Source organism: Manis javanica, chromosome 5 (genome assembly GCF_040802235.1).
Source record: "Manis javanica isolate MJ-LG chromosome 5, MJ_LKY, whole genome shotgun sequence".
Taxonomy (NCBI): Eukaryota; Metazoa; Chordata; class Mammalia; order Pholidota; family Manidae; genus Manis; species Manis javanica.
The window spans coordinates 161,444,244-161,469,077 of record NC_133160.1 but is presented as its reverse complement, the minus strand read 5'-3'; the positions used below and the strand labels follow the sequence as shown (position 1 = coordinate 161,469,077).

The 24,834-nt window shown below is 44.1% G+C and overlaps 1 long non-coding RNA gene across 3 annotated transcripts in view; it reads right to left on the bottom strand.

Annotated features, from left to right (window-relative positions):
• Positions 1-24,625, bottom strand: part of LOC108405861 (uncharacterized) — a 121,654-nt gene extending 97,029 nt beyond the window's left edge. For all 3 annotated transcript variants that reach the window (XR_012131791.1, XR_012131790.1, XR_012131792.1), the window contains exons 1-2: positions 24,324-24,625; positions 21,786-22,010 (exon numbers count right to left, since the gene is read on the bottom strand). This is a non-coding gene — a long non-coding RNA (uncharacterized lncRNA). The remainder of the gene's footprint in view (positions 1-21,785; positions 22,011-24,323) is intronic.
• Between the last annotated feature and the right edge of the window lie 209 nt (positions 24,626-24,834).

Below are 24,834 nucleotides of genomic sequence, written 5' to 3'. Positions count from 1 at the left end.
TTTAGTGCATAAATATGAATATAATAGTGCAACGATCTTAAACATGGTTCTGGGGACCCACAGAGCTTCCTCTGAAACCCTTGCACTCCTGTCCTCATTGTGAACAAGATTGCTCTATTCCTATATGTTTTACAGAATGGGAACCTGGAAAGATTTCATCTGAAGAGAGTTCCATTGTTTTGTTTATTTTTCCCCCAAAACCATTGTTTTATTACACTATGTATTTTTTCTTAAATGAGAAATTGTTAAAATACAAGTCATGACACAAGTGATTGGTAGCATAAGCCTCATAAATATATTATAATCCAAATTTAGATGGAATCTGAAGCACACGCAAAGCAGTAAAGCTTTGCTTCAATTCAGTGTTTCATGAACTTAGCATAGGTCAACCAGACATGCAATTAATTGTGAAGGGAAAGAAATGAAAGTTTAACATAAAAAAGATCATTAATGATATGTTGTTGAAGATTGTGACTAAAAGTGAAGATGTAATTAGGAATTTTATAGTATTTTAAGTTCTCTGGAGTGGAGCTCACATCATAACAGGAATGCCTGCATCTTTCACATGTTTGAAATTAGCACATTCATGTTTTTAGGAATGTGTGTGTACAAAAACAGGAGAATATCTGCAAAAACCAAAGTGTTTTCATTAAACAAACCCATGAGTTAATGACTGCCTCCAATTAGAGTGTCTTGGATGGATTCTCAATATGTACAACACACAACATATTCTTTCTTTTGGTTTTACTTTAATTTTCAATATCCATCTCCTGACTCGGAGCTGGTGCTTTGTACATAACTACATATGGGCATTTATTACAGCTACGATTTAGCAGTTTCAATCTGCTTTCCTTTATTCTTAATTCTGGTCTTTGTTTTCACTAAGAATTCTCATCATTTTGCTTGCGTTATAGCAAATCAAGGAAGAAAGCTTAAGAGAATCACGGCAGGTATTTCTCACCCTGGTCCCGTGTTCTTTTCCTGCCTCCTTCATTTCAAATTATCCAAAGCATAGGGAGTTTCTGATCGCCACAATAAGGAGCCAATAAGGAACACGGGGTCTTGTTACTAGGAAATAAATGTAATGGAGAGCCCCGTTGCCTTGGCAGCAACAAAACAATTAAAACAAATAGAATCACCATGCAGAGGATGATCTACCCCTTCAAACATTAAAAGAATGAGAAACCTAGGAAGGCTTAGTGGGTAAATACTTTGACGGGCAGCAACGTAAGCAAATCTTCTCAGCTACCGTCTTATTGCATTTCTTTGCTTTCTGAATCCTTTCAACAAACAGCCTTTCTCTCTGCAAATATTCAGCAATACAACAAACAAACATAAAACACCAATCATGGGTATTGCACCATCCCAAGTGCTATGGATGATACAGTGAGCTCACCTGGGAGCTTAGAGTTTAGCAGAGGAGCTAATTCATGTGATCTAACAAAAAAATAAAAATATATGAGTGTTTAAAGAGAAAAAAATAAGAGGCTTTTGGAAAAGGTAGCATTTGAGCTGGTTTTGAAAATTTGGGAAGATTAAGATTCACAAACATAAAGGCAACCCTAGTAAGAATAAACGTGAATAAACATGCCGAAATGATAAAGCACAAACTAGTTTAGGATATGAAACCTAGAACTTGGCTTTAGAGACTGAAAGGGTCAGTTTTAAATGCTCACGGAAATATCTTCTTGAAGGGCACAAAGGAGTCTTTTCTCTGGGATGCTGAAACCTGATGCTGAGAGGTAGACACTACTTTGGTGCACTGAGGCAGAGCATCTCTCCCTGCACTGTGCCATTCTTCCCTTCTGTCTTCATGCTGTGTTTAAGCCCAGTTACTCAGACACATAAAGCCACCTGTCCAAAAGCATCTAAGTTCCAGAGCCTGCTTTCAAATTGAAATCTCCGTCATTTCAAAGCCTCCCCTCAGTTAAGACCAGCTGCCTACATTACCTCTCTGCCCCCACTTAACTGTTTCCTCTAGCTTTAACCACCATGGGAGCCCAGTATGTATGCATCCCACCCACACCTTGCTAGGCAACCAGCAGCTCTGGAAAAAAGAAGAAGCACATGCTTAATTCCATGATTTGACCTTTGTTCTTATTACTTCTGTGCACCATTTTAAGTAACAAAGAAGGAAGCAGCCACCAGGTGCATTGCCTGGGCCAAAGTTTGTCACATGGGTCAATTTATAATAACGCATGGAAAATGTGAACACCCAACCTTTAGGGCACAGTAAACTAAGGAAATAAGAAAAGATATTTGATATGGCACTGATATACTTTGCTATAATACATCAAGATATTTTCAAGCTTCTGACTGGGAAAGATCTTCCCAGCCCCAGTGGGGAAGAGCAAACAAAGACCACCCCCCTTGCAAATGAGCAATAGGCCACTCCATAGTGAGTGAAGTTAACCTTCTATGAATATGTGTGAGCCCATGAAGTCTGGGTTCCCTTCCTAGGCATCATTAACATGGTATCTTCCTGGATGTCTTAAACAACAAACATTATTCTCACAGGTCTGGAGATTGGGAAGTCCAACATCAAGGTGCCAGCAGATCCCATGTCTGATGACAGCCCCCTCCCTGATTTACAGATGGCCGTACTCTCAATGTATGCTCAGTGGCAGACAGCAGACAAAGAGAGAGAAAGAATGTGGATAAAATGAGAGTTCCTGTGCCCAGGATTCTCACCTGGCCCAGGTTGACTAGCTCACTGCACACCTGTGGGCAATACAGGGCTGTTGACTCTATATAAAGAGCTCCGCCCAGGGCTCTGGGTGCAACACGGTGGCAGGGCTGCAAGGCAGCAGGAGAGCAGGGCAGAGGCTGGAGGGGTGGCAGCGCCGAGGACAGAGGCCCAGAGGACAGCTGTGTGGACAGAGGGGCCCAGAGGCAGAGACTGGCTTGCTGCATGCAGACTCGCTCTGAGTGAATGGGATTCTAGTGACTGACCTGCCACCTGGAAATAAAGTTGGGTATAACCCTTTCACCCCAAGAATGTTTTGCTATCGATTTCTTTGGTCACACTGAATCCATAGCAAACTTGCCCGGGGCTGAAACCCATTGGCAAGACAGAGAGCAAACTCTCCTGTCTCTTGTTATAACCCATCCACGAGGACTCCAGTCTCATGATCTAAGACTTCTTAAAGACCCCACCTCCAAACATTATCACTGTGAGGGTTAGGATTCTAACATATGAATTTAGGGAAGGGGACACAAACATTTAATCCATAACACATGGTCTTTACAATCACTCAATAAGGAAGGTTTTTTTCCTCTTGTTTATCTATTAGGACTCTCAGCTCAAAGAGGCTATGTAATACACCTAAAGTCCCATCACATATTAGTACCAAGCAGCAAGCAGAAATTCGAGCCTCAGATTCAAACCCACTGAAGCCTAACTCCTAACTTTTGGTCCCTGCATGAAGCTATGTTGGTCCCTGTAGAATCTACACCACATGGTCTCCCCAACCTGGCCTTGCCTTCTAAGGTATTTAAGACCACACTCATTTACCTCATTATTCCTCAAACCTAATGTGTTTGCCCCCTACCTGCCTGCCCCTTATACCCATCAATAATCACAAAGACGAAGTGCGTCTTCATTCTCCATGCTTTTGTTAATGCTGATCTCAGCCTGCCTTTCCCCTTTCTCCACCTACGGAAAAGGTTTCCTATTAGGGCCTTGGCTCAGCATCAGTGCCACCTTCCAAAAGAAGCCTTCGCAAATCCCCCCCACTAGAATTAATCATCCTAAATTAACAGTGCACATTACTTTCCCCTCTTCTTTTAAATTACCAGTGCACATTTCTCTTTCTGCCTTTTCTTTTTTTTCTTTTTTTCTTTATTGCATTTGCATTTGCTATTTCATCCACATCCCTAAAGGCTAGAACCTCTTTGATTCATGTCTGCATCCCACATAGTATCTAACCAAATGCACAGACAATTGGGAAGGGAAGAGAGGAAGTAAGTAAAAAAGGAGAGAGGGTCCAGAGCTGAGCCCAGTGGAGGACAAGATAGGGAAGCGGGCAGAGGCCAGGGAGGAGCTCTGGTTGGCCAGAGCTATTGTGGCAGCAGTATCTTAGATATCATTCATCAGGATAAACCTTCTGGGCTCTAGTCTCCCATGTGGACCCTAATTAGCTGTTGACTTTAATCAAATAGGTTTACCTCTCTGGGCCTCAGTAACCTTGCACATAAAAGGAAAGAAAGCAGTAAATCTCAAGGGACCCTTCCAACCCCCCGAACTCCATTTATCTATGCCCCACCTCCAGGCTCACTGCCATCACTCCTAAGATCACAGTGATCGTGTTGTGGTGTCACTGCCTGCCTCCTCCATCAAACTTTGAACTCCTCCAGAGTACTGTGCAATGGGTCTCATTAACTGCTGCCTCCCTTACACTTACCATTGGACCTGGCATTATTTACTGAATGAATGAATGAATGAACGGCCTGAAGGAATGAAGAGTTCTAACAACCCAGCAGAAATCTGGACCCAGACAGAATTGATGTAGCAGTGATTTCACAGCTCTGGTGACAGAGTGGGGTCTGAGCAGGCTGCCCATATTTCCCCATCTGCTGGGACCATTCCAGCTTTCACCTGTTGTCCCAGTGAAATTATTATAGCACCACCTTTCCCTCTCACACACCTTCCCATTGGATGTTAAATCAGTAGTCACCCTGAAAAGAGGGAACCCAGTGCTTTCAGTACTGACCACATACCAGATGCCTGCCCTGCATACTCTGGGTCATCTACCTCAAAACCATTTATTATGAGTATCATTATGCCCATTTTACAGATAAAGAAACTGAGGCTCAAAAAGTTTGTACAAATGGTGTCTTTCCTGAGGGTTTCAGCCCCAAGAAAGTTCACTATGGATTTGGTAAGACCAAGAAATGATAATGGAATGTAATTGGATGGAATAAAAAGGTTTATACCCGCATTTATTCTCTCAGCAGTTGGTCAAGCACTAGGATGACATCTGCACCCAGCAGTCAGTCTGCAGGTCGGTAATCCACCTCCATCTCTGCCTCTGCCCAGGTCACTGAGCGGAGCTCTTTACATAGTGATTCAGTCAATAATAGCTCATAGCCAATGGATACGGAAGTATTAGCCTAGTAGCAGGCCAATTAAATCATGAAGTAGTTTAGGGTCAGGTGAGGATCTTGGCCATAGGAACTTCCATTTTCCCCACAAATGGGTAAAAACCTCACAGTCATTAATAAGTACAAGCTAGACTTACATCCTGGATCGCCCGGATTCAAAGTCCTGCTATTTCTGCTCTGCCATATGGTTGGATCCAACTCTTACCTCCTGGTTCATGTTTTTCTGGGCCCTGTCCACTCTCCAAATCCCAGGATGGCCACAATTTCCATTTTGTGGGGTGAGTATGTCTCTCCCCTCTTCATCACGCTACCTCTCAAGACTAAGTCTATTAGAGAAAATTGTGCTCTGTAAGTCAAAGAGAAGGAGCCAAACACTCCCTGGGTGTAACAGCTGGCTGCAGTCTAGGGAGGAGGACGCCAGGGAGGATGCATGCCCAGCAGGCTCAGGGGCAGCGCCACATGGGGGCTTCTCCCCAGACACCGATTTAATGGAAAAAGATGGTTTTCTTGGTCTGTCTGTCAGGTTTGAGTCCTGATCAGCCACTTCTGTTTGATGTTGGGCTTATTATTTACACACTCACAGCCTTAGTTTCTTCATCTGTAACAACCCTTGCACTGGCTATCACAGGAAGACCTGTTCTCATCACCCACTGATAGAGAGCGGCAGTGCAGGGCAGAGCTAGGGGTCTTCAGATTCCACCTCTCCATGAGCTAGGTTCCCTGGACAAATACTTCTTTCATCTGGCCTCTGATGCATCCTCTAGACAGACCCTGAAGACCCTGGAGACTTTCTCCCCTCTTCTCCCACCTCCATCACTCACTCTGAATTCACAGCAATAGCTGTCTGCTCTGCCCTTTTCCCTTCCCTCTACCAATTTATTCTCCACTCTGATTCCAGATGGATTTCTTTTAAAGTGCAAATCTATTCATATCACTTGCCTACTTAAAATTCTTCCATCGTTTCTTCTTGCCCTCAGAATCAGTTCAAACTCCTTGGAGAGAATTACATGTTTGGGGTGCCCTCACCCCATCATTTCCTGCTCTCCAGCCACAGTGAATATCTCATGGTTCCATTAAGGGGCCACACTCACCCTTGCTTCAGGATCCTTGTGATCCATTTCTCTGTTCCTGAAATATTCTTCTCCTGTGCCCATCCTCCACCCCACCCACTCATCCACCTCTTGTCTAGTTAACTCTTTCATGTCATTTAAACTTTAGCCTGAACCTCACTTGAAAAGAAGAACTTGTTCACACCCCCATGCCAACCTAGGCCACCCAACTACGGGTATCAAAACCGCTTGTACTTCAACCCTTGTAAAATTCAGGTCACACAGAATGGCTAATTCAGTGGCTCTCTTCACCTCTAGACTGGGAGCCACATAGGAGAAGGGACCATCCCACTGGATCCTGCACAAAGGGGAATCAGCGACAAGGCAAAAAAATCCCATGTATTCACCCACTTATTCATTCATCAATTCTTTGCATTGTGATTGAGTAGGCATTTCTTTCCTCTTTCTATCACCTTTTCTCTGCTACCCCCAGGGACTGCCTGTAAGAGAGGACTGTGCCTTGTAACTCAGAGAGAAAAACCCACAAACTCTAAGCACGCTGCATAGTAGGAGTGCCCTCACAGTGCAAAAGGTCAAATGTCTTTAAGGCCTTCTTCCCTGAACCGACCACGGGCACCTCTTTTCTTTCACCCCCTCTAACGGCAGGATGTGAAGCTCTGCACTCTGTCCCACACCCTTTTCCAGCAGGGAGAACAGGTAGGGCAGAGATTGACTAACAGCACAAATTTAAGGCAAGACACTGGGAAAAGGCAGAAGCTTAAAGAAAGGGCAACAGAGTGAAAATGGGCAAGGAGTTATATGGGGAGAAAAGGACGTTCTGGATGGATCCTAACAGACCAAGACTAACTCACCCCACCAACAACTGGACTAGAGAAACCATCAGAACCCGTACCACCCTGTGTATTCTGGATGACTTGGAACCTTTGTATTGCTGAAACCTGCCGTATAAGACTGATTAAATGTTTGCAAAAATTCCCTATAAATGCTTATAAATGGCTGACCATTTTGTGTACAGTCCTCCTTTAGCAAACACTGATGGCTATCCATCAGAATCCATCTCTTCTTTCCTCCACAGGAATGGAATTTAAACTGGGGTATTGCCAGGTTGTGACTACATTTCCCAGGCTCTCTTGCAGCTAAGTGTGCATGCTGAGTGTATGATTAAGTTGCCAAGGAGATGTGAATAGCAATGGCATGTGGAACTTCTGCACCATCTCCAGGCCATTTGCCCAAGAGATCCTATATTTCCCTCCCCTCGAGCTGCACCACAGAGGGACCATGCAGATGAGGAGAAAACCTTGAGGAATACAGAGCAACAACATGAAACTAAGGAATCTGGTTTTCATGAAGTGGAGCTGTGTACCAGCCTCAGCTGCTCACCTCAGAAATATTCCTTGAGAGTGCGATCAACTTACCATCCTTAAATCCTGGGATTTGGGCTTATCATTCTTACAGCAGATTAGCCTTTATCTTAATTAATAGAATTTGGGGGAGAGGGTTTCCATGTCAAATATATAATGCTGAGTTTTTCAACGATCGGGTTTGTGAAGCAACAAAGAGCTTCCAGAATGTGCATTGTCTTTTAATACCAGAGAGCAATTCTAACGGTGCTCCCTTGAGACTCACTTCACCAGACAAAGCCATGCACACTGAATATCATGCACACTGCATTTGGATGCATTTTGAGGCTCCTATGAAAATATATGCAAACCTTGTATCTATATATATCTGTTATAGCACACTTGATAAACAAATGACATTCAAGGTTCAACCCAAATTCTGCCTCCCACAAGAAGCCTTCTCCAAATTCTCCCTATAGCTCTAATCAGTCCCCCAGTACTCAGCCCTCCCACACCACCAGTCTCTCTGAATATCTTCTACCTGCCTAGAGTAGTATCTGTAAGTAGAGTAGGTCAAAACTGCTGCACCTTTTCTTTGCCTCACTACTCATTCACTTATTGAAGACCTATCATGTTCCAGGTACTGTGTTAGGTGCTAGGAATAGAGAAATGAATGAGACACACACCTATCCTCAGAGCCTGGTAGAAGGAGAGAGACACATAGGCCAGAAATGACAATACAGTGTGGCAAGAGCTACTATAGTGACATGAACAAAGTACTGTGGGGACACAGAAGACAAGGAGCAACTAACCACCTGGGGGGAATTAGATATCTTCACAGAAAAGGGGTTATTTGATTAGTTCATAATATTTCATCTGATCACCCACCACATTTTATATGAAACCTGTCAGTTAATAGTTATTAATAAAATAACATCAACATATTACAGTATTTCATTTGATCCATACAACTAGCTCTGAAAAATGGGTGTTAACCTTACTCTATTTTTACAGATGGGAAAACCAAGCTTCATGAAGTTTGTCCCTCTCAGGGTCCCTAAGTGAGTGAATGGCTTTAAGCAAAGTCTTCTGGACTCATTTCTCCCTAAACTCCATGCAGTGCAGTCTCAGGAGAGAGATGCTTTTTATTCACCCCAGTGACTTACCCAAGTTCCAACAATAGCAGAGCCCTGGAGTGTGGTTATATGAGAAAGGGAATCAGTGTGTCTACAAAACAATGACCTCCCCTAGTAAGCTGTCATGGATTCAAATTTCCCACTACAATTTCCTCAGAGTCAATCCTATTAGAATAATGAAGACATTATTGAAAGTGCTGTAAAGATTCAAGAAACAAAAGCACATATAAACAAAAAATGAATGGATCTAAAGAAGCCAAATACATTCCAAGGACAGCAGATTTCACCTAATTTCAGAAGGCAAAGAAGTGTCAACATAATTCAAACCACATAAGCAACAATATAATCTTTAACTTTGTTAACAAGTGTGGGTGGGGGGAGGCAAGCTCAAGCTAGGATGACACACAATATGTCACTAATTTAAAAAAAAAAGGATGATGCATGATGCAAACTGAACTTACAAATTTATAAACTTAAATTACAAATATGTTAAAATAAGAAGGTATGCAAAATAAATAAATATTTCTCAGAGTTCACCAAGGTGTTGACAATGAATATAGTTAGATAATGTTCATTTTTCTTTATTCCCTGAAACTTTTTAAGAACATGTATTGATTTTACCAAGAGAAAGGGAACAAGGGAGACAGAGAAAAAAAGAAAGAGATATATAAGTATGCTATGTGATATTAAATAGAAAGAGATCAAACAAGAAACATATAAACCATATAAACAGAAGAACATCATCAGAAAAAGTCCTTAGTCTATGTGCCAATATTAAGGCCATCTGGCCAATCCTATGGAGCCCTTCTCAGAATAATGTTCTTAGATGCATAAAATGCATAAGCTTACAAAAGAAATCAATTACATTGAACTATGGTTACCAAAAAGATGAAAAAACACAACTTTGGGGTCAAATTGATACATGCTTCTTTGTTGACACCTTCAGTAATGAGTGGTGGGTCTAACTGAAGGAGTAAATAAACATAAGCACATTTCAATTGTAATAGAATGTGAATGAACATCTAATGACAGTCACAGGTGCTGTTTGTTACTCACATGCATCACTGAAAGACAGGCTAAATTTCAGTTAAAAATAACTGAAAATAATGGTAGTGCTCTTTTTCACCACACTCATGGACTAAGATTAGAACCTCTGCTTCAGAAACTCTATAGAAAGAGCATACTTTAGGATAATATCTGATAATATCAGACAGAAGAGCTAATATTTGACAGGTGACCTCCATGTACCATGCACTGTAATGCAAAGCATCATATTCATTATAAACCCACTTTTCCTTTTGCCCTACCTAGAGGACACTGATAATAGGGTAAGATTTGGAAAATAGGCTCCTCTGCTGAACTGGGGCAATATTGAATAATATTAAATAACAGTCCAAACAGCTATCCTTTGTGATAGCTGAACAGCTCATTCCTGAATTCTTGTATCAACCACCATGAGAATCCAAAAGCTGCAAATAAGAATTCCAAGCTTATGGACCCTTTCTTCAAAAGCTACATGTATGTGATTTAAAAGGTAGAAATATCAAGCAGACACCTGGCACACAAACATAGCAGACAGTATGGGGCAGCTGCCCCCACCCACCCACGGTGGGAGGGGCAGGAAGGCCGCCTACTGAGTGGGAGGGAATGAGGAAACTGGTGCCCTTAGACTCTGAGTAGTGAGATGGGAGGCTCTGCAAGAGGAATCTGTCTTACCTTTTTTGTTTTTTTGTTTTTGCTTCATTTACATTTACACCTGATTGCTTCGCTGTTACCTCTAGGAGATGCTTTGGGTGGAGAAGAAAGACCCCAAAACTCACCGGCTCTCTGCCCAGAAGGGAGCCACCAAAGCAGGTAAAATCTGTCTCTGAGTCTAGGAAGCTTTGCTGCTCAGCAAAAAGCAATTCACACAGCTTGGCTTTACAAGGGACTTGAGTTGAGCTTCTGTGGGTGGATTCTAGATTCTCTGTTATTTGGACTTCTTCCCTGAGTCATATTAAGGTATTTAAATAAGAGACCATTGTGAAATGTCTTAATCTAAAAGCAAATGTTCAGATTGTGGGTTCAGGGAAAACCAAAGGACCAAGAAACTAAATCAAACATGCATATTCAATTAAAGGACAGTAAAGAAAGCAACTGGTTATGGAGGGTCATGAGGACAAATAGTCTAGTTATCTGTTTAACTGCTTTATTTATTTACTTATTTACATAGCCATCTTGGTGCAAGACAGACTTTAAGGAAGAAGCTGTGTGTCTGTAGGTGAATCAAACTCAGGAAATGGTGTATCATAGGGGGTTCAACAAATATTTGCTAAATCCAAATTGATTTTCCTAAGAGCCAACTCCTCTCCTGCTTACCCAGCTATAGTGTATTCTGTATTTTTTAGCTCAAGGCACAGGCTTAGCCTGAGGCTTCAGAGAGAACAAGGTCAAGTTAATTACCAACAGCCAAAATTCCAGTAATGACAGGATTAAGGACATCTACGGACAAGTCCTTAGAATTCATGGACCCCAAAGTTCTTATTCCATGGAAGAGGGAACAGGAGCCTCCAGGGAAACCCAAGGACTTGCCCACTGGCTTGGAGAGGGGGCAGGGGATTCAATCAGTACTGACATATGGGTGTTCTGGGGAACTATAGTTCTTTTCTAAAGTATAGACTATTCACCTGGATCATAAGAAAAGAGCAAATTAGGAAACAACACTGCAACCACAGTTTCTTCAAATGCACCTTGAGTTCTCTCTCCCGCACCTGCTTCTCCCACTGGTTTGGCAGCAAAAGAGCACATGAGACAATAACAATAGTAATCACTTGGGCAATTATCGGGAAGCTTCTCCCTGGAAGGGGCAGGGACACAGGCTGCAGAGATGAGGATCCTATCCAGCCAAGATCACTCATTGGATCAATGGCATGGCACAGTTAGCAGGTAACCCCCAAAAGATGCAACCCCCCACAAAGCTTGGATTTCATCCATCTTGGGTGGCCCCTGAAGGGAAAATTGAAGTTTCCTTGGTCAGGATCCACCAACTCCTCCTCTGCAGAAAGCCTTCCCAGTGTAGTATAGAAAATAAAGACATAGCAACCATGGGGTCCTCTTAGGGAGGTGCAGCCCCCTCCCCAGGTCATGGATCACTCGGTGCTCTGCCCCTATACTTGGGCTGAGCTGTGGATTTGGACTCCTGGTTTCCGCAGAAGCCCTCAGAGTCAATAACTTGGCTCCTGCATTTTTGGAATACAGGGGGGATGGAATTGTTCTTTTTGGATCAGAGATGGGAAAGCTGGCCTCCCATGAAAGTGCAAATCGTGAACTGGTACTGATCTGAATACAGCTGGGATGACCACTTGGTGCAACTGATTGCCTTGGGCCTGAAGACTATTATTGTTATAATTTTTATTGTTACAAGGTTCCAGCTTTCTTGCACAGGGACCATTGCAGAAGATTGATTTCTCCTGTAGAAAGAGTGAGTCATGAACTCATTTAAGTAGAACTGGTTTGAATACAGCTGGAATAACCTCCTCAGGCTTGAGGACGATTATAATTTTTGTTATCTTTATCATAATTTTTGTTATTATCTGCATGTTTTTACCCTCTGTTGTTGTTGAATCTGGTTATAATGTTCCAGTTTTTCACACAGGAACCATTGCAGAAGATTGAAAGCGTGTAGATCGTGAGGCGAGAATCCCGGAGGAGTGGAATATCGGGAAAATGGAAGTTCCCATGGCCAGGATCCTCATCTGACCCTAAACCACTTGATGATGTAACTGGCCTACTGCTACAGTACTGCTTCCACACCCATAGGCAATAAGCTATTATTGACTGAGTCACTATATCAAGAGCTCCACCCAGTGCTCTGGGCAGAGGTAGATACAGAGATGGATTACAGATCTGCAGACTGCTGGATACAGACATGACTAGTGTTCAACCTGCCACCAGGAGAATAAAGCCAAGTATAAACCCTTTACCCCAAGAATGTTCCATTGTCATTTCTTGGTCTCACTGCATCCATAGTGAACTTGTCCAGGGCTGAAACCCTAGGGCAAGACAGCCCACATATACTTGTAAAGAAGTTATACCCAAGGGTGAAGGACTAGGAAAAGAGAGGGGGCTAGCCCAGCCCGGGCAACAGGGAGAGTCAGACCAAGGAGCACAGTGGGTCTGTGGGAATTAAGAGCAGCAGCCAGACCATGCAGGGGGATCTTTGAGACTGTAACCTCAGGGAAGAGTCAGACCCTGCCTCCAATAGAACCTCTACAGACATCATCTCTGACCCTACAGTAACAATAGCTACCAGGTACAGTGGCTATTAACTGAGGGGATTAATTGAGGGGATACATTCCAAGATCCCCAGAAGATGCCTAAAACCAAGGAGAATACTGAACCCTATATACACTTCGTTTTTTCCTGTACATACATACCTATGATAAGGTTAAATTTATAAATTAGGCACAGTAAGAGATTAACAAAACAGTAACGAATAATAAAACACAACAATTATAATGGTTGTTATAAAATATAACAATTTAATGTTATGCAAACATGGTCTCTGTCTCAAAGTACCTTGTTGTATTGTCTTTGCCCTTCTCGTGATGCTGTGAGATGATAAAATGCCTGCACGATGTGATGACGTGAGGTGAATGACATAGGCATTGCAATGTCTTATTGACCTTCTGATGATGTCAGAAGGAGCATCAATTGCTTCCAGACCATGGCTGAGGTGGGAAACTGAAACCATGGATGAGGGGGGGAGGGCTATATTATGTTTTCAGCAATGTGGAAGAGGTGGGAAACAGCAGTCTTGGGGGTTTAGGGGCAATGTCAGGAGCAGTTCTGTGTTGCCATGGTCTAACCCACAAAGCAGGCAGGAGGGGGCTGAAGAGGTAAGTCAGCTATTGCCCGTGCTAAGTAGTTGGGATTTTCTCCTGAGAACAATGGGGAGCCCTGGCAGGTTCAGAGCACAAGGATCCTCTGGATAAAGAGAACAGATTAGCACGTGAGAACTTGTTGGAAATCCAAGTTCTCAGGCTCTGCTCCAGGCCCAGGGAGTCAGAATCTGGGCAGGATCCCAGCAGCCAGTGTTTTGACAAGTGGGGGTTAGACACTGGTCTAAGTATGGAGACACCCATTAGGGCGCTGGAGAAGTGGCCCTCGAGAGTGCTGAAGGGTCCAGAAGGTGGGCAGGAGACGTAAGAAGCCAGAGGAGCAAGTCATGGTGACTCAGAGGGAAGGCAGAAGACGCAGGAAGAAACTCTCAGACTCCTTGGCTCCCGGTGGAGAAGGGGGTGCCATTTGCTGAGGGAGGAGACACAGACTGTGGGGGAGGAGCAGAAGCAGGCTGTGAGTAGGTCCCCCATCCCAGGCCTTCCTTCCCTCCCCTCGCTCCCAGGCCTCCATCCAGCATCATTCCTGAGCTGTTTCAGATGCGCATGGGGGAGCACAAGCACCAGGGCGCCCAGCCATCCCAAGGAGGCCGTGGTCATTGGAACCAGGAGGTCGTGGTCATTGGAACCCAGGACACCAGCCCGTCCCAGAGACAAGCATTTGGGGATCACCAGAGAGTTGGCGGTTATGAGACCAAGCCTGCCCACTCATGATTTCTGTTCTACATTTACTAGCAGCATGACCACAAGCTTCTCAGACTCCATGTCCTCATCTGTTAAATGGGGATGATGAGAAGAGGACAAACATTTTAGGATTATTATGAGAACAAAATGAGTTTGCAAATGTAAAGCATCTAGAACAGTTCCTGCTAGGTGGTATTAGTATCAATTATTAGCCGCTATTATCACCAATATCAGCATTTTCATTATCACTGAGAGTGGAGATGGGAGGACTGAAGGGATCCTTCACTCTGCTCTACCTTAGCAGCGTTCGTTCCGGCGCTGACCTTGGGGGTCCGGGCTCGGCCCTCCTCCGTCTAGCCTGCCCCTCCTCCTGCTCGTCTCAGCTGGGACCAGTCGAAACCACAGAGGATCTCAGGACACATTCAGCGGGTGGCTATGCTTAAAGACAAATCTTCAGGAGAGAAGGATTGCTAATCCATACACGTGTTGATAACCTAGTGGGCACAAAGGCCTGGAGTCCCTGGCCTTCAGGAGGCCTCTCGCTGGAAGGCGAAACGTGTTGTGGAAACAGACCTTCTCAGTGCCGAGGGAGAAGAGCTCAAGCAGGTACAGAGAGCAGCAAGAGCTGAAAGGAGAAAGCTTTATCTCCGAGTATCACCCTCCCCGCCAATCCACTTAACAATTTGTGTTCTCACTCTGGAAGTATCAAAGCATAAGAAATCTGCTGTTGGAAAAGGAAATGCCAAGATAGCACAGACTCATTTTTTTAAATGTCCCATCATTTCTAATCTGGGTTTTGGAAGCAGGGCCTATTGGCAGGAGGAGGAAAAGCACAGTCCAAGCTCTGAGCAGGCAGTTCCCCAAGAGCATGATGGGAAGCAGGCAACAGCCCACGCGAAGGCGAAGAGGCTGGGGGCAGAACCAGAGCCTGCGTGACCAGCATCCGGGACTGATTGCAGTTCGTGACTTCAGCTGTGGTCAGTTGGATAGATGGATGGACTAAAACAGAATCCCAGATAGAAAGAGAAAGGCCCAGAGGCAGAGACAGAACTCCCCAGACATACAAAGGTTGTGGAGAATTAACATTGAGAGGAAGCAAAAAACACCAAAAATAGGAAAACTTCAGAGGAAGGGCCTAGGAAAATGGCAAATGATGGAGAGATCTCATAACTCCTTTTCAGCAAGTCCAAGGGAGCAGAGAAATTTGATTATGAAAACTGGTATGAGAAACTAAGAGAAGGGCTGGGAAAAGACAGGGGGTCTGATGACCCACCCTAAGGCTTGGAATTAGATGAAGATTTTCCCCAACACAGCGCAGAGGTGAGTGACCTCCCGACTAGGAAAGAATGGATGCTGTCATGCCTGCAGGGTAGAAGGCTTTATTTTTTTTTTCTTCTTTCAAACTCTGAAAAAGGATCCTCTGTCCCCACAGGCCCACCAGCCTCACTCGTCTCATGCACTGAGACACATCTGCGCAAACCAGAGTCTTCAGCGTCACATGACAGCACAGGGGGCTTTTACGCAGGAGAAATAATGAAACACCTTACTGACGAAACAAGCATCAAAGTGCAAAGGACGACTCGGGCAGAAAATGGAGGGTAATTGCTTCCTTCTGCACCCAACCCACAGGCAAAGTCCTTTCCCGATTGGGTGGGTTTTTACTTTTCTCATATTTTTTTCCTTTGGTCTTTGTTGTTTCTGCTTAGAGTTCAATCTATAAGACAGTTGTTGTATGTCAGGAGAAACATATGCTCCTGTTATTAATATAGAACAACTAGTGATTATGTCCTCGGATCATTAAAAGGGCTCCCCTTTCCTCATTTCGTTCATCTGAAAGATAAAGTTTATTTTTTATTTAAAAAGTAGTAAATGCACACTGTAGGGAAGAACAACAGAGAAGAAGGAACCAGCACTAGACTCACAAGTCAAAGACAATTACCTATATCTTATCCTTCTTCCCAGTCTGTTTGTCCCTATGTACACATTCTTCCAATGTTAAATTTCTTTCATGAATCATAGTAAAGCTACCTGGAATCCTTTTTAAAGGACACAGTACATGTATGCTAGTCTCGGCTTCCCAGCACCTGTTTCACTTCCCTTGAGAATTGTGCCTATGCTATCTTTTGGGTATTAACTTTCCACTGAATATACCTAGTGGGAATGTCACTTGGGCTGTCCTGTGTTCCCCTAACCATGGGGAGGGAATCTAATTCAAGTTAGGCCAACTAGATGCCCCTTGTGAACCTTGAATGTGAACCTTGAATAAAGTGACAAAAAAAATATTAAAATGGGTGAAGTTCGTCCATCCACTGCAATTTCCAACTAAGACTGTTGTGTTGTTCTTGCCTCGTCTATTCCCCACCCACTCCAGAAATGCCTTCATTCCTGAGCCTTCATCTCCAAACGTCTAGTCAAACCTATGAACTCATCTATGCACTTTGAGCAAACTCCCCTTTTGCTTAAGGCAAGAAGAACCCATTTCTGTTGTTTGCAACCAAAGAATCCTGTATGAAAATGTGGCTAAAAAGCCAATAGGGATAAGTACACAAAAAGGAGAAATCTGCCCTGCTGCTCAGCTGCCACTTACCAAGCTTTGCCATTCCCTGGATACCACATTGCCATTGACCAAGTTCCTTTGATTGACTTACAAAACCAATTCTCTTCTGCCAATATGCTGGTGTGGTAGACCGATTGCCCTAAAGACCTTGATTTTTTTCATCCCTACATATGAACATGCTCCTGGCAGTGGGAAATTTTAGCACCTCCTCTAAAGAGGTGGATTCTATTTTCTGACCCCCCAATCTGGGCTGGCCTTGTGACTTGCTTTGGCCAATAAAATGCAGCAGAAATGAAGTGTGCCTGTTCTAAGAGGCCTTGGGTGTGTCTATGCACTTTCTTGGATCTCAAACACAAGGCTGGGCTAGTCTGCTCTATTGAAGATCTGCATGAAACAGGCAAGAGAAATGCTGATTCCATACTAGACCAGCCTGCCCCAAGCTGAGCTTTCTGCGACTACAGACCCATGAGTGAGTCCAGCCAAGATCAGCCAAGGCTGTCCCATAGCAGCAGGACTAACCAGATGGCCTTTAGATCTGTTAGCAAAAATAAGTGCTTATTGTCATTGTTGTTTTTTCAAAGTACAGAGACAGAGCTGTTATCTGGACAAAATAATAAGGGAATATGTTCTGGAGAATCTCGTTTAATTACTTGTAGGACAAAATACTATTCATTGAAACTCTCCCAGAAATGCCATTAAACACAGGACAGTCCTAACTAATATCTCAGTTGATTTAGCGTGTGGATAACAACATGAGTGCTAGGAACAGAGGGCCTGGGTTAAATCCTCATTCGGTCATGTAATGGCCATGTGACATCAAGCTAGTGTGCCATGGTCTCCTCATCTATATGAAAATAATAGAACCGTCAAGGGTTAGGTGACAAGACACATGTAAAAGGCTTAAACAGAAATCATTCAATATAACATTAGCCATTAGAAATATTATTCTGTGATAATTTGCTGCTGTGATAGTCAGGAGGTTTCAAAAGAATCAGTCTTTTGTTTCTTTTACTCAGTTTGAACATCTTTGCATTCTAATGAGAATAGATATCATTTACTGTACTGCTAGTATAGTTGGGGTTAATTTTACCATACTGTTATTTGTTTTTTCTTTCTTTTAAATTCCTGCCTCCTTTTGAATATACTATTTCCTCAGTTTTTAAATATATATATTTATATGTACAATTTATAATATATCTTAAGGATATATGATTTGTAATATATTTTTATACATTTAATGCATATATAGCACCATTCTTTCAGTGGTTACTCAAGACTACCACATTCATCCTTAATTTATTAAAGTCTAATGCAAATGCACATTCTACTAGTGGACAGTGCAAGGAACTTAGCCCCTGACACTGGCCCCTTTCCCCCCATCCCACCTTGAGAGCAGCCGTTGGTATATATCTGAGGCTCTGGGTAACATTATCCTGAAACATGGAGGACTGACATTTGCTTCTGTCAGGAACATAGGCTGAAAATTCAACCAGAGACTTTCAGAGATTTGGGTGATGTGAAGCTGGACTTTATCTCTAGTTCTCTTTCACTCCCAGTCAGGGTTTCTTAACAGGGTTTCTCGGCCGTGGGGCTGTGGACATTTCAGGCCAGAGCATCTGTTGTTGTGGGGGCTGTCCTGCGTCAAAGGGTGCCGAGCAGCATCCCGGGCCTCCACCCACTAGAAGCCAGTAGTTCTCCCTCCATTGTGACAACCAAAAATGTCCCCAGACATTTCTAATGTCCCCCAAAGGGGCAAAAACAGCCCCATGGAGAACCATCGCAGTCCTACAGGATCCCCACCCAAAGTCCCCAACCCCCGGCACTGTCAGAGCCCCTGTCACTCCTCAGCCTCGTGGTTGTCCCTGTGGCATGAGAAAGCTGCCCCCAGGAGGAAGCCCACCTCTCACGGTCTCCCCTCCTCACAGGGCCTGGACCCCCACATTCTCCCCACATTGGCAGCCTCTCCAGTGCCTTCCTCTAGGTGTTGGCTTTTCTAGTCCTCAGCAGGAACATCGGTCTGAAATGATCTAGTTCATTATTGCAGAACTTCAGAAATTACAGTTACTTGGAAGTAAAATCTTAAATAATTTCAGTGGAATATAGATACACAGGAGTGTTCTCTGAGTGTTCTCTGCAGAGTTCTTTGGAGCAAAGAGGGAACACAATACGAAGGGGGATACAAATAATAATAAACTTATTCTAAGAGGAGTTCAGGATAAATCTTTGCTCTAGGGCACAGTCCTGTGCTGTGTAGGACACTTAGTAGAACCCCTGACCTCTGGTTTACCTGTGCCTGTCCTTAGAGGCGTTTGTGCTCTGGTTGATGTAGCAGTATATGCACATTTTAAAAGCTAACATGCAAAGACCAGCTGAGTTACAAAGTATATGTATCTCCTCCCCCAAATAGCATGTAGCAAAAAACCCAAGAAGGAGATGTTTATTACAAGCTAAATTCAATCCCCTACTTTTTACCAGTGTGTGACCTTAGCCAAGTCGAAGTTCAGGGTCTCCTGCAGAATGAGGCTATGGGATTAGATGATCCATCACTGCAGTCACTTCCAGCCCAGACAGATGAGAAGTCTAGTAGGAAACAGGTTTGGGATATTCAGAACATCAAATACAGCCAAAAGGAAGCAGCATGCTTAGGAAAAGTCAATCATATCTGATTGATCTGTTCTCATTTTGAATGATGTTCCTAGTTGAGAAAGTAAAGGAAACCTATTAGACATGGGACATCTGGTTTCCAGATATATTTGATAAAACACACCCAAGTATCCTTCTGGGCTAATTGGAGAAGTGTGGCTGGTGAAGGTGACACTTAGACAGTTTGTAGCCAGGTGACTGCCAAGACCCAGAGAATTCTGATTGGCACATAGCTGTACATCTCTAAGCCAGTCTCTCCTGTTGTACCCCCCATGGACCAGCAGCCTCCTCAAGACTGTTGCTGCTCTTTATCAGTGATTTGGGTGACAATCAACGAAGCATTTCATCAAATGTGGGTTTTCCAAAGATGCAATTCATCGCTAAAGTGAACTCAAAATCACGTCTGCCTACTCACCTTCAAGGGCCGCCTTCCTCTTACCTAGTGGATGTTACGGTGTGTTCTTCTTTCCCGTCTGCCTGAGTCAGTCCACCCCAATGCCTCATCCTCACCTGAACCAAGTGGACCCTCTGGCACACAGAACGCCACCCTGGATTTATTCCCCAGAGTACCACTAACACACGACAATGTGAGTAGCTGATTTTTACTGAAGTTTTGGAGTTGGTGGAGGTGCATTTGGAGCATAGAGCAGAAAACAACTTCAAATGGAAAATCAGGCATCAAACCCCTAGAAATGTATTTTCCTTTCCATGCCACAGAGAATGCCTTCTGGCTCTGTGCCCATCTTTGCCTCTGCAGCCTTCAAAGCACACAGGTTCCTCTCAAGCCCCTCACCACGTTCCTGAGCCCCTGATAACTTCTTGTCTTGTCTGCAATTGAATATTTAAAATCCAGCCTTATTTTCCTGCACAAGTATATTCTAGTGTCTACTGACCTCATCTTTACTGAGCCAGTATATGCATAGGGTGGGGTGGAGAGGTGGTAAGCAGGGGCTTGCTCTTCAACTAGAAAGCCTACCAAGGAATTTTCCTAAACTATATAGACTCATCTACCCCAGAGATACATTTTGCTTTTAACAAATGGAATTTAAAAGGTTCTTCTCTGATGCTGGATTCTATAATTTGGTGGTTCTACTTGATTTACTTTCCAATGGCTTAAGAAACAATGAGCACTAGCCCCCACCCCCCACGCCCAGCACTCACAGTCAAGGATGGGAGGACTAAGGTTCACAAACCGGGCAGACAGAAGCTTCCTAGAATACAGGCATGATGGCCGTGTATTCGCAAATCTCCTTTCTTTGTGCATTTGCACAACCCTGAATATGCTGTCATCCTCATTCAACAAACAGAAGGTTAAAATCCAGAAGAAGCATGAAACAGTGGCAGAGGGTAAAAGACAGTAAAAATTATTTGGAGGAAAAGAATACAAGCACTGATCTATAGCCCAAGGAAATGAAGTGTCCATGTCCGTGCCAGAAAGAGGAGTGGACTAAATGAGATTCGGGATTTGGGTCCCAAAATACCACCCTCTCCTTTTCCTCCTCATTTGGTGCTGGTAGGGAGCTTCAAGCTCTGCCAGCAGATATTTGCATGCTCTAAGTGTTCCACTGGGAAGTGGGAGATATCAAGACAGATGGCTCTAGTAAGTGTGGGGGAGTCTGACGTAAACTTTATGAGCCAAATGGCATTTTCTGAGTTGCACCTCTCCAAATCCCTTCCGTTGCGAATCCACTAACTCAAGCCATGCATGCTCCGCCTCTGAAGCCTCCCCTTCTCTATCTCTGCACTCTTTCTTTCCTCTAATAATAATAAATGACTCTTGGAGGTTAAGCATGGGCTGCCCCTTGAAGCTCTGTGACTTATGCTTCATCTCTCACAGATGAAGCTCCTTGAAGGCCAGGAGAGGGTCTCCTCCCGGTACCCAGCTGGCCCAGCATACTTATCAACACGTGCCATGGGGCAGGCACTGTGCCTTGCACTAGAAAACCTAACATCATTCTAGAGAAGAAGGATAATGAATACAGAAATAAAAATGAGGACTCTGAATCCTGGTTAAAAAACCATGTGTGACTCTTTTGGACCCACCACAGGCAATTACAAAGGCTCAATCTGGCAGGCCGCATGGAGGGAATCCATCCTCCCCACCCCAGGCTTGGTGACAGTCAGCACATCGCAGGTTCTGAAGGACGTTGCAGTCAAAGACTCTGACCACACCCTATGTATTTGCATTCCTAGCCCTGCACCTTCATTCTTTTATCCAAGGCCTTGAACTAGAGACTTCAGGAACCTCTGCCAAAACCTCTACATGGGGGAAGAAAAGGCAAGTTTTTCTATTCTTTGAGTATCCAGTATTTTTCCACTCTTAGCCCTCCCCTCTCCCTTCCCCCTGACCCCAGGGTCTATGAAACAGCAGGAACCTTTTGTTCAGCGCTCCTCGCCAACCAGACAATCCCCACGTCGCTGCTCAACCACCAGGACGCCATCCCATGGGGAATGAGCAGCAGGGGGAGCGGCACCTTCTCTGGCTTAGCCTCTGGCTGACGCCATCATTAAGGCTTCACTGGTACTTGCACTTGGGCTCCGTGATGCTTTAATCAGTACTCCTGCACCTGGCAGCTCAGGACTCCAGTTCAGCTGAGCTCCTGACAAAAATAAATAGAATCATAACATAGAATGTAATAAAATATCAAATGGGATTCTTGGTGTTTTCCTAGAATTTTGATCAAAGCCCAAAGCTGAGAACATTAGGTGATAAAATAAATAAATAAATAAAATTGCATTCTGCTCCTCCAGCAAATTCTAATAAAAGATATAACACTGTAGATCACAAATTCGGGATTTCCTAGGAGGCAGCCCAAACCAGTCCTGTGACCCATGGTCCACCTGCTACCCCCACCTGTGTCTATCGGGGGAGCCTGAAGATTAAGGAGCAGAACTACAGGTAGGGGGTGAGGAGGCTCTCTAGTCTGCAGGGCTGCCACGGCACCACAGTGGTGCATGATTACAGACTTCTTAGGGGGAGCTTTCTAGTATCCTGGTGCACAGAGACCAGAGAAAAAGTCCAAAGGCAAGAGGCTGGCAGGATCTGGTAGTGCTAGTGGAGCAAAGGGAGGGGGCTACCTTGGAGCGGCCTGTCCTTCTGGAACATTGTAGCGTTTCTTGCCAGAGGATTACTCCTGGGGAAGGTCATGGATTTGGTGGGACCAAATAACAGCAAGGGAACCTTAGGGGTAAAAGGGTTCAGACCAAGCTTTATCCTCACAGCGGCAGGTCGAGTGCCGGAATCATCTGCCTCTGACACATTTGCAACCCGTCTCTGTCTCCGCCTCCGAGGAGTGCACTGGGCAGAGTTCTCTATACAGTAACACCGACAGTAATGGCTCATAGCCAAGGGGTGTCTGAGCATTAGCCCACACAGTAGGCCAATTACACCATCAAGGAGTCTAGGTTCAGGTGAGTATCCTAGCCATGGGAACTTCCATTTTCCCAGTACAGGGCAAGATGCCTAATGTTTTCAATGGGATCCTGTGCAAAGCCACCTGGCCTGATTCATCTTGAAAGGACCACCCAGTGGAGTGAGACCACATGAGTGGTTGGTGTGGAGTAAAGCACTTGAGAAGGAACAGAGGGGAAGGGATGCGAGAGGGGAGCCCTGAGCATGTGCCCGGGGCAGAGAAAGCAGGAGGGAGGCCTCCGGGGAGGGGTCTTGAGCCAAAGAAGAACCAGCGATCGTTCTTCTACCTTGACGGAGGACTTCTGACAGTCAAGGGGGTGCAGCCAATAGCCCAGCTCCCTAAGAAGACCTTAGGCTCTCCTTCTACCCACATCCCTTCTCTTCAGCCTGACTCTGAAAATACCAATAGAAGCCCAGTGAGGAGCAGAATAGCAAGGTTAACAAATGGAAAATCAGACCACAGTGCCCCTTCCTACTTTCGGTCAGCAGGACCTTAAGTCAAGCTTGAGCTGAGAAGAATGGAAAACACCTTAAATTGGATGAGGCACTGAAGTTTTGATGTTAACATGGACTGCACTAGTTCATATCCAAACACAAGATGATTTTAATATTCAAAAATTATTGTAAAAGTCAAGGGATTTGCTTGCAAAATCATCCTTGGCAAATCCTTCCCAAGCAGGTTTGAAGCTGTGGTAGGTGAAAAACAAAGTTATTTCCTCATCTTATCTTACCAAATATAGTTTGTTCAAATGCCAATTCAAGAAGCAAAACAGAAGCTGAGAGGGAGACTGGGGGGGGGGTGATATCTTCTTTAGAAATTGCCTTCTGGAAAGACTGAGAAGGCAACAGATAGTGAGAGAAGGAGCCAGCTGTGAAGAGGGGGAAAGTCATTCCAGGCCAAGGGAAGGTTATATGCAAAGGCCCAGTGGCAGAAAAGAGGAAGCCGTGAACTACAAAATCAAGAGCAAGGCAGAACAAGGAGATGATGCTAGAGGCAGATTGTGTGAGGTGATGTGGTCCACAGCAAATGTTTAGTTTAATTCCCAGGACATTTCAATGTTTAGGCAATAAAATGACCTGGCCCCACTTACATGTTAAGATCACATTCGCTGTTGTTTGAAGAATAGATTGAGGGCAGGAGTAAAAGTGGACGTCTATTAAAAGATACAATGTACATCCTAGAAAAGGCGTAATAAATTCACAGTGGTTGATTTTCTCAAGTTTACGGACTCTGCAAAAGTCAGAAAGACTGGTAGCCATGGGGACTCCTGGCTCTCTGTGATTAAAACAATCTATTGGAGGTCAACAAAAACAAAAACAGAGTAGATGCTCTCTCGTGAAGAACTGGCATGCACAAGGAGAGCCATGTAACATCTTATAAATATTTTATACACACACACACACACACACACACACACACACACACACACACACATTTCCTCCCTGAACTGCCAGGAAGCTCAGAGTTAACTTTCACCCTCTAGTACAGTCATTTTCTCACCTCTTCTCCTTTTATATATGTACACAGTTTCTAATCTCTTCTTTAACATGATCTCAACATGAGGATGTACCTCTTGGTTCTTCCCAAATCCAATTTAAAGACATTCTGCACAACCTGTCACAAAGAGAAGAATGACCTTTTTTCTCTGAACTGTTAGGAAAGCAGGCAACAAAACTACTGTCAATTATCAAAATCTGTTTGGATTCTTTTTCTCACCAGCAGTCACACTGAGGGATCCACCTCTGGCCTGGCCCTTTGAAGACAGCTGGCCCACACAGACCTCCCTACGCAGACCACCAGGCCCTGACGACAAGCTGCAAGCATCTCCCAGGGTTGGAGATCATTGCCCAGGCAGCCCCAGCCACTCTTACTCAGGTCAGCCCAATTTCACAGCTACCATACATTGAGCACTTGTTCTGTGCTGGGCACCATGCTAAGCACTATATGTATATTATAATAATCTGTGATCACAAAAATCTCTCTGAGGTAAGAAATATTATTATATATCCTT